Raw genomic sequence first — 8,762 nt, 5'->3', positions numbered from 1 at the left:
TATCTTAACACTTGAAGCAACATTCGTGGTAGATTTTAAGAGGAAATTTTTGATATTATATACCTCAAAATCAGTTTGTGTGTTTTACTCAGGAAGATTGGTCTTGTGCATGTTGCCCAATTGGGTCCCACCTAGTGGCAAGTGCAATCCTATATTAAATCCATGTGGGCAATTAACATGGGGCCATTATGGAACCCGCGGACAATCCTACATGGGGCCCATTTTTCAGCCCATTTCAAACCCATATGGGCCCCACACACAAATGTTGGCTGGGGAGTGAGCATGCTCTGAATAATTGTCATCACTCTAGTACTGTTCAATAAATTTGGTGTGACACAATTGCTCCCTTTTCCAATGCACCGGTTACAATGGCCAACAGAGGAGTGAATGTAAATTTCACTGCCAGCATCCTCTCACTGCATACAGTCTTGCAAATCAATCATTTCTATGTTTATACACAGTGCAATGATGTATAATTCAGCAGTTAAATATTGATGTCCTGTACTGTCGTCCTGGTGAGCACTGCAGTGGAACTTATATCGTTTGGTCTGCATTCTTTTACAATCGTTTTGGTCTAAATATAGGATGTAATGATTTTACTAGATATTTTCTGTTTCCACTGCAGCTGTGCAATAGACTTATGTTCCTCATAAGAACAATTTATCATCATTACCAGAGATCTTTGGGGTCTGACAGATTCCTGAAACATTAATGTGAAGAGACTGACACCAGGAAGTGGGAAAATGAGAAACAATGAGAGTTTGTCTGTGTGCTAGAATGCATCTGAACATGGATATGTTTAAAAATAATTGTCAAGACCAAGGTTGAAACACCCTCAATGGGACATGGCGATGGGGGGGAAAAAAAATGAAATGGGAGGGGAAAAAAGTTTATTTCAAAGATTTTATGTTTGCACACAAATGTTTTCAGTTCTCTTAAGAAACTCACAAAATGTTTGCATTTAGGGGCTCCACAGAAATTAGTAGCTTAGAATGTATTATAGGCTACAAATACAACTGAATATCTCAAACAAGTGAGATACATGAATTTAAACACATTTTCAGAAAGTAAAGCAATACATATGAGTGAACATCTAGAACAGGCTTCTCAAATGCTGTCTCTCATTAGGAGCTTCAACCACAGAATGGATGAACACCAATCAGTGATGAGTCTTTAAAATACAAAATCTTGACAGAAACTTGATAACGACTTTAAAGGTGTCTTATTCCCACATCTAAATAACCAAGTGTTATTCTCTTATTTTGTATAGTATCTATGGTAGGATGTTTCTGAGCATCTCACAGCATCTGTGCAATCTTACCTGCAGTAAATCATGCTGGTTCCTCTCGCTCTGAACCTGCTGAATCAGCAACTTCACTTTCATGTTGTTTCAAGAGAGCAACCATACATTTTTGTTGAGTCTTATTTTCTTTATTTTATATTTATTAATTTATACACATTTAGCATTCAATCATTCAATTATATCATTTAATCATATACTCATTTATAATAATCATTTGAACATTTATATTCTCAATGTATTGATTCATTGATTGATTCATTCATTCATCGGTCATTTTATATTATTGTATTTATATTATTTAATTGTTGATTCAAGGTCTTTGTGAGTAAGAGATAAGAGAATGTTTCCATTTCAAGCTTTTTAAAGTCATTATGAAGCATTCATTTTCCTTTGATTTTGCTTTGATATGCAGTAATAACACTTGTTGGATTTGTGCTGGTGAGATAAATTCTGTATCGAAACATACACAGTTATGATTATTCAATAAAACTTATGGTCCCACTTTATATTAGGTGGCCTTAACTACTATGTACTTACATTTAAATTAATAATTTGATACAATGCACTTATTCTACATACATGTTCTTAGATTGTACTTATATTTTTAAAAATACCTATCTGTAGTTACATCTGTAATTAATGTCTGTAATTACATTTATAATTACACTGTTGATGCATTTCTTTTCACCTTAACCCACTCTTAAACCCACCCATACCACCAAACCTGTCCCTAACCTTACTCGTATCCCACCTCAATGACAGCAAAAGTGTGTTGCAATACATTGTACTTATTTTTTGATGTAAGTACATAGTAGTTAAGGCTACCTAATATAAAGTGTAACCAAACTTATTTTACCATTAGTTTGTCTACTGTTTTCTGCTTTTCTGACCGTTAATACAATTTTGTATACTAGAAACCAGACAAGGATTGATATTTAACTGGTTTTGGTACCAGACAAAACGGGTATTTCAGGATCCAGTTCCCAGAGTCGTATCTAATATTTCTCATGAGGAGACTTGATCTAACATTTTTGGAATGGAGATGAGTTTATATGTAACAACAGCCCCAAATTTGTTTAACTGGTAAATGCTGAAAAAAAAAAAAAAAAAAAAAGTATATATATATATTTTTTTTTTTTTTAGGCGAAGTTTAGGGTTTGGACCTCTAAGAAGGTTTTCCTCCATTTTTCCCATTGTTATTATTATTATTATTTTTTTTTTGACATTCTACCCAATTCTGTGAATAATTCCATGCACACAACACACAATTTTAGCACTGTTTTTCCATTCGTCGACAGATTGAGATGGAGATCACCAAACAGAAGCCCAAAATCTGAGTCAAATCTGTGTTCATTGATAAGAGTGATGATAGCTTTATCAAAGATGTGATATGAGAGGAGCGCCGAAGTCTTCGATGCAAGTCCTGTAGTGGGAAATGCATTTTTCCTTTAACTGACATCAGCACTGACAGACAGTTGTGTAGTGTGAAAAGCAATCCAGTGACTTTGTGTATGGGCAGCATACGTGGCATGTTGGAGCAATGCCAAGATCAGCGTTGTTTTCTTTAGGATTGGCCTGGTCTTCTTCAGAGCTGCTCTAGCTGGGCAGATCCATCTCCTTTTTCTTTCTTTCACCCTGGGAGAAAGCAACTCTTATTGGCCGATGACAACATAGCCATTCATTACAGATGTAGCTTTAACAGGAGACAAAACAATAACCCATGCTCCAGATGTTCTTCAGTATGACCTTTGGGTTGGAAACACCCAACATACACAAAGACTGTATTTTCTCTTTTGAGAGGGTATAGAGCTGGCATTTTATTTGGTAATTTTTTTTTTCTTTCTTGGCTTTATCTCAAAGTGGAATCATCATTTCATTTGTGTTGAGCCAGCATGATGTGCATTGGCTTGCTCATAAGCTCTGCAGAATTGAAGTTGTGAGTATTTAAGGAATTTTCTGAATAAAAAAAAAAAATTACGAAACCAAGCAACATTATTTCACCAATAAAACATAATTGTTACTTACCACGTTGTTGAAATAGTCTGACGGATGAATCATTCAATGACTCATTCAAAATGAATGTGTTAATGAATGATTCACAGACTCGCTGATTAAGACTGAATGAATTCAGAATAGCATGCCATATTACCGCAATATAAACCCTAGTGAAATATGAATATACTAAAATACATTTGAAATATATTAATGTACTTAATAAAAATACCCTGCAATTGTACTTTTAGTGTAATAAACTGGTATACTTAAAGTCAGCTAAATTGGAACAACTAATTTTGTACATAATGCACTTTAATTGTGTGGAAGTAGTGCTGAAGTCCAACTAAAGATATACTTAAGTATGATTGTGCTAAAGTGGAACTATTGCATATACTTTAGGTGCACTTTAAATATATATATATTTTTTAAAGACTGATATTATTCAAAGATCATACAGTCCTCATCAATAGTGATATTAAAACAAGTTTTAGGCTTAATATTAAGAATTGTGCACTGTGCACAAGTGACACTCGAAATAAAGTTTGATTATAGTTTTTATATCATTATATCATTATATTAAGCAGTATATCAGTAAATAGATTTGAACTATATTCAGTATATAAGACATTAGGGAAGACATTACTTATTTAATTGGATTGGTAACAGCATTTCAAATTCTTCATTTAAACATAAATTATAATAAGACAGTGTGCCTTATTATTCTAATTGAATTTATTGATTCAATTTAATAATTTGACACAAAACAGGATGGATTCGCATTTAATAGGGTTAGTAAAAAATGGTAAAATGTAATAATACGTTTTAAAAAAGCCATGGGAAGTGAATTTTAGGGGCCAAATATTGCCCCTTAATGAAAAAGTTAATTTCTGTCACTGGTCTAGCCCCACCGTGAGACATCATTGCAAGTCAAGGCTATTTATATGACCAGTGCGGATTTGAGAATAAGGGTAACTTGTCTTAGTCACTTACTTTAGTTATTTAATTTTCTATATCATCAGCTGTATGGAGTCTCTAATAGAAGCTTTCATTATCTTAATTCTCTGCATTCTCTGCATTCCTTTATTGGTAAGACTCCAATTTCCCAGACTGTCCCTCTGGACATGCAGCAGAAAGAGCTCTGGAGAATGAGTCATTTGCGGTATTTAGCCAGCACTTAGTCGTGAGCTCCTGCTAAACTAGGGCTGATATGAGTAGAAGATGCTTTATTCAGCACATACTTCAAAAGATAGCAGCCCTGCAGTGCAAATACAGTCTAACAACATGAGGTTAATGACCAAAAGAACATTACAAATAACAGCAACATTCCCTTAATTAATTATGCTCACTGGTTAAAATGTGTCTTATTTTGTATTTGTACACCACATGATTTTGTAGTATAAATAGTGTGTTCACGCTTAAAACTTGGTAAAGGGTATTATGGGGATTGATTTGAACAAAGATTTGCTAGGTAGTGCACACACTCAACAGTGCGTGAGACCGAGTGGAACACGGAAATAGAGTACATCTGGGCCTTTTAATGTAATGGAAAATGGCACATGTTTCAGTGTAGTAAAACAAAAAAATTAAAATCACAATGAAATGGAAGTAGCAAACAAACACTACACAGTAAATTATTTTTTATTATTATTTTTATTATTCTTTCCAACAGCAATTGCCTATAGCAGTGCAAAACCAATAGCAACCACCTAAAACACCTTTGCTCTTTTCTCTTTTATAAGCTGTGTTGGATAAACATGTATGTTAAATGCATAAATGCACTTCAGTTCTAAAAGGAAGCAAAGATTTAGGACATTTATAGTTAGTCACACTTAAAAAATCTGGATGTCATTAGATACGAATTATCAATGTAAATGTCATTAATTTTAAAGAAAGATGGTACACCCTAGAGAAAAATAAATATACTAACATGCATTTGAAATACATTTATTTCATGCTACAGATACATTTACATTTAATGTACTTAATAAAATACCCTGCAATAGTACTTTTGGCATACTAAACTGGTATACTTGAAGTCTGCTAAATTGGAACAACTAATTATATACTTAATGCACTTTAATTGTGCTGAAGTAATGCTGAAGTCTAATTAAGGATATACTTAAGTATATTTGATTGTGCTAAAGTGGAACTTTTGCAAGTATACTTTAGGTACACCTTAAATGTTTTGCATTTAAAGACCGATAATTCAAAGATCATACAATCCTCTCTGGAGCTTTTTGGAGCCACAGTTGAAATGGTTATCATTTTCTCCTAACACTCTGAAAGAAACAAAATGCTTCATTTAATTCCATTCCTTTCTTTTTAAAGTTTTCCTCTGCAGATGTTACTTCTCTCCTCTCCAGTCCGATGTGTCTCTAGAGCAGAGCACAGCAGTATTCACACCGCCAGTGTGTCTGGGAGAACGGTGCAGTGTCTCAATAAGAGCAGCGCACCATGACCGCTGCCTTTCTGCCCACGCTGATAAGGCTTTGTGTATCACCTCTGTGGCTCCACATGAATGGGAATCCTCTTCTACTGTGTGAAAAGAAAGATACTTTACTCGTACCCTCTCTTCTCCTGCCTTTCTAGCATTACAGGAGTAGTCTAAAGTTCTTGTACAAAGGACTTATTTCACTGCGTTTCGGGGTGTAAAAGCATGACATTTCTGTTATCGTTGGAAATATTTTTCAGGATTTTGTGAAACTATTGATCAAAGGCAGAATGTATCTACATCGAAATCATATTCTTGATCATATGCATAAGTATCCCATGAAAAATAATTTGTTGCAATCTGCCAGAGAAAAGACATTTATATTGAAGATACATTCTGAAACAACATTTCATATGTTTTCCTAATACATTTGTATAAGATATTTTTCCTGAAAAAAACAAGATAAAATATGCTATATCTGGAAGTCACAGATTTTTAGTACTTTACTTTTTGTTATCAAGAGGATTGCTTCTCATTCTCTTGTTAGCATCACAGTCGTTTTTTATTACGATATAGGAAATAACCACCAGGGATGAAACGTAATTGTAATTCCATGGACTGCTGCGTAGAAAACATCCTTCACCAGCTGATTATTTGGATATCTGTGGCAAGGATACGATTCATCTTATGTAACATTACAGTCTGAAATGCATAAACGGCGCACAGTGAGGTTATAAACCATAATTATGGTTCTATCAGAGGCGCTCAAATGTAATATTTCTGAAATAATGATCTCCTCTCACCTCTGTATGCCGTTACTGTGGAAACTGATAAGTTCCTGACGGATCCAGGATGGCGTTGCCCTGGTAACGCCGCCATAATGCTGCTGAAGAAAGCAGGGAAGCTCTAAGGAGTTGATTTTTTTTTTTTTTCTTAAATCTATAAATGGAGCTTTCTATTCATTATAAAAGTGCTTTCTAATCATTCCTAGTGACACATAAAAGGCAAGTGCTTAGTTATAAGCATCTTAAATGTAGAAGTAACTTGCTTTTTGTTGTTGGGTTGGGAGGGCAATATTCTTTGTCATTCTTTGCCAGTGCATCAATGTAGGTTTATGCAAACTGCATAGCAGTGGAGCCCCTCAGATATAGGTCACTCTAAAGTCTTTACAAATGACCATGTATGGTAATTTCCCTACATTAGATGTCTGGCAGACACTCTTCATCAACCATAAAAACTGCTTTGTGGTATGCAGTGAACATTAATAATGTTAGTTATCAAAATACTTCGCAATAACAGATTCTATACGTCTTGGAATGACCCAAATAAGAATTGTCACTGTATATCGTCATCTGAACAGGTAATAAGTCTGCCATGTTTGTTCTGACCAACTGAGGAAAAAAAGCATTAGCCTACCATAAATCGCGCTACCAATGCTGATTTAATCTAAAGATCGGTTAGTTCATATCACATAAAACCTTGCAAATTATTATTGTTATACTTTATTCTCAAATTATTAATGTTAACAACATCAACATTGCGTGACTATGAGTATAGTGTGTATTAGCGTGTAGATTTCAATTTCTGTACAGTCTAATTTAATTGTCATACCATTCGAATTTCATAATAAGAAATTATTTTAACCCAAAAAGCAAATTATGCTCCCTTCAAACTGGTTTTCTTTAAAATACAAATCTTGTGTAATTCCAGTTTATCTGTAATCAGAATCACATTTAAAACTGGAATATAATTTAATTTCATTCACATGTGTTTCATAAACACATAATCCTTTCTGGATTACAATCCACCATCAAAATGATACATTTAATTATTCTTGCTGCTGTAAGAAAAGGCCATAACGATCAGTCACCTGCAGGATCCAAACATATGATAACCTAGTACCCAGGACAACTTATGTTTACAGACGTGACGTAATGACGCAGTGCCGTGCTTGAATTTCCCGTGAAAACCTACCTGTACCGCTCAAATTAGAAAACATTATTATAAGCTAACCATTGTGAATTGGGCTAAAGTAAGGAGATAGTTTTGTACACTGGCTGGTTATGTACTTGCTCAAATATTGATTTCGGATCACTTTTAACCAAAACAATTACGGTCTGCAGCTGTAATTAATTTGACCTAACATTAAGTTTACAAATGCTCTGGAAAATATATAATTAAATAAATAAATAGTCACGGTCTGTAAAGGTCACATATTTGGTCTTCAATTGTTGTGTAGACTTCAACTCTTTACTAGGGCTGGTAATTTAAGGCGTTAACAAGATTAATTAATTATGGTGAAAAAAAACGAGTTACAATCATTAATGCATTTAACGCACTTGCCCCACCCCAGACCTATGTGGGTCATCTGACATTTCATACAGTTGACTGATGACAAATATGAGGCAGGGCAACAACTCACTGTATGATGGAGCCTACAGAAGGTAGTTAGAATGTCCCTAAAATTCAAGATATGGGGCAAAAATGCCCGTTTGAGTTTTGTTTCATATTTACATCGTATATGCCTAGTTAAGCAATATCACATGAGCAATAGGCTAAGTGCAATATCACACAAAAGAAAATGTGATGCTGAACTTATAGCCTACAACAGTTCACTAAGAAGTTAATATTGTGTTATTTTAGACACAATATTGTCTGTTATGCTCAAATTTGTCAACGAAATATAAAGACAAAGCAGCACTGTTCGTCTCCGAGCAACACACAGCTGCATTTCATTTCTTAATGCACTTTTGAATGAATTGGGTGAACCATTTGGCGCTTTGAACCATTGGTTGGAGTTTAAGTGGCACTGCACAGACCGATCATGTATGACATCAAAAGGAGTCTACCGCCAGAGCAGCTCGAAAGCATAAGGAGCTGTCTAATCTCTATAGCTCTTGCGGTACTTTGATGTCAATGGTGATGATCTGCTTCAAGTCAAACAAGCCTAATGATTCAATGGACCATTCATAAAGAGAACCATTTACTTCACTCCTGAATGAATTAGCCATTTGAACAAATCAAGTGAATGAA

This window comes from Onychostoma macrolepis, chromosome 24 (genome assembly GCF_012432095.1).
Source record: "Onychostoma macrolepis isolate SWU-2019 chromosome 24, ASM1243209v1, whole genome shotgun sequence".
Taxonomy (NCBI): Eukaryota; Metazoa; Chordata; class Actinopteri; order Cypriniformes; family Cyprinidae; genus Onychostoma; species Onychostoma macrolepis.
Note: the sequence above shows the minus strand (reverse complement) of the source record.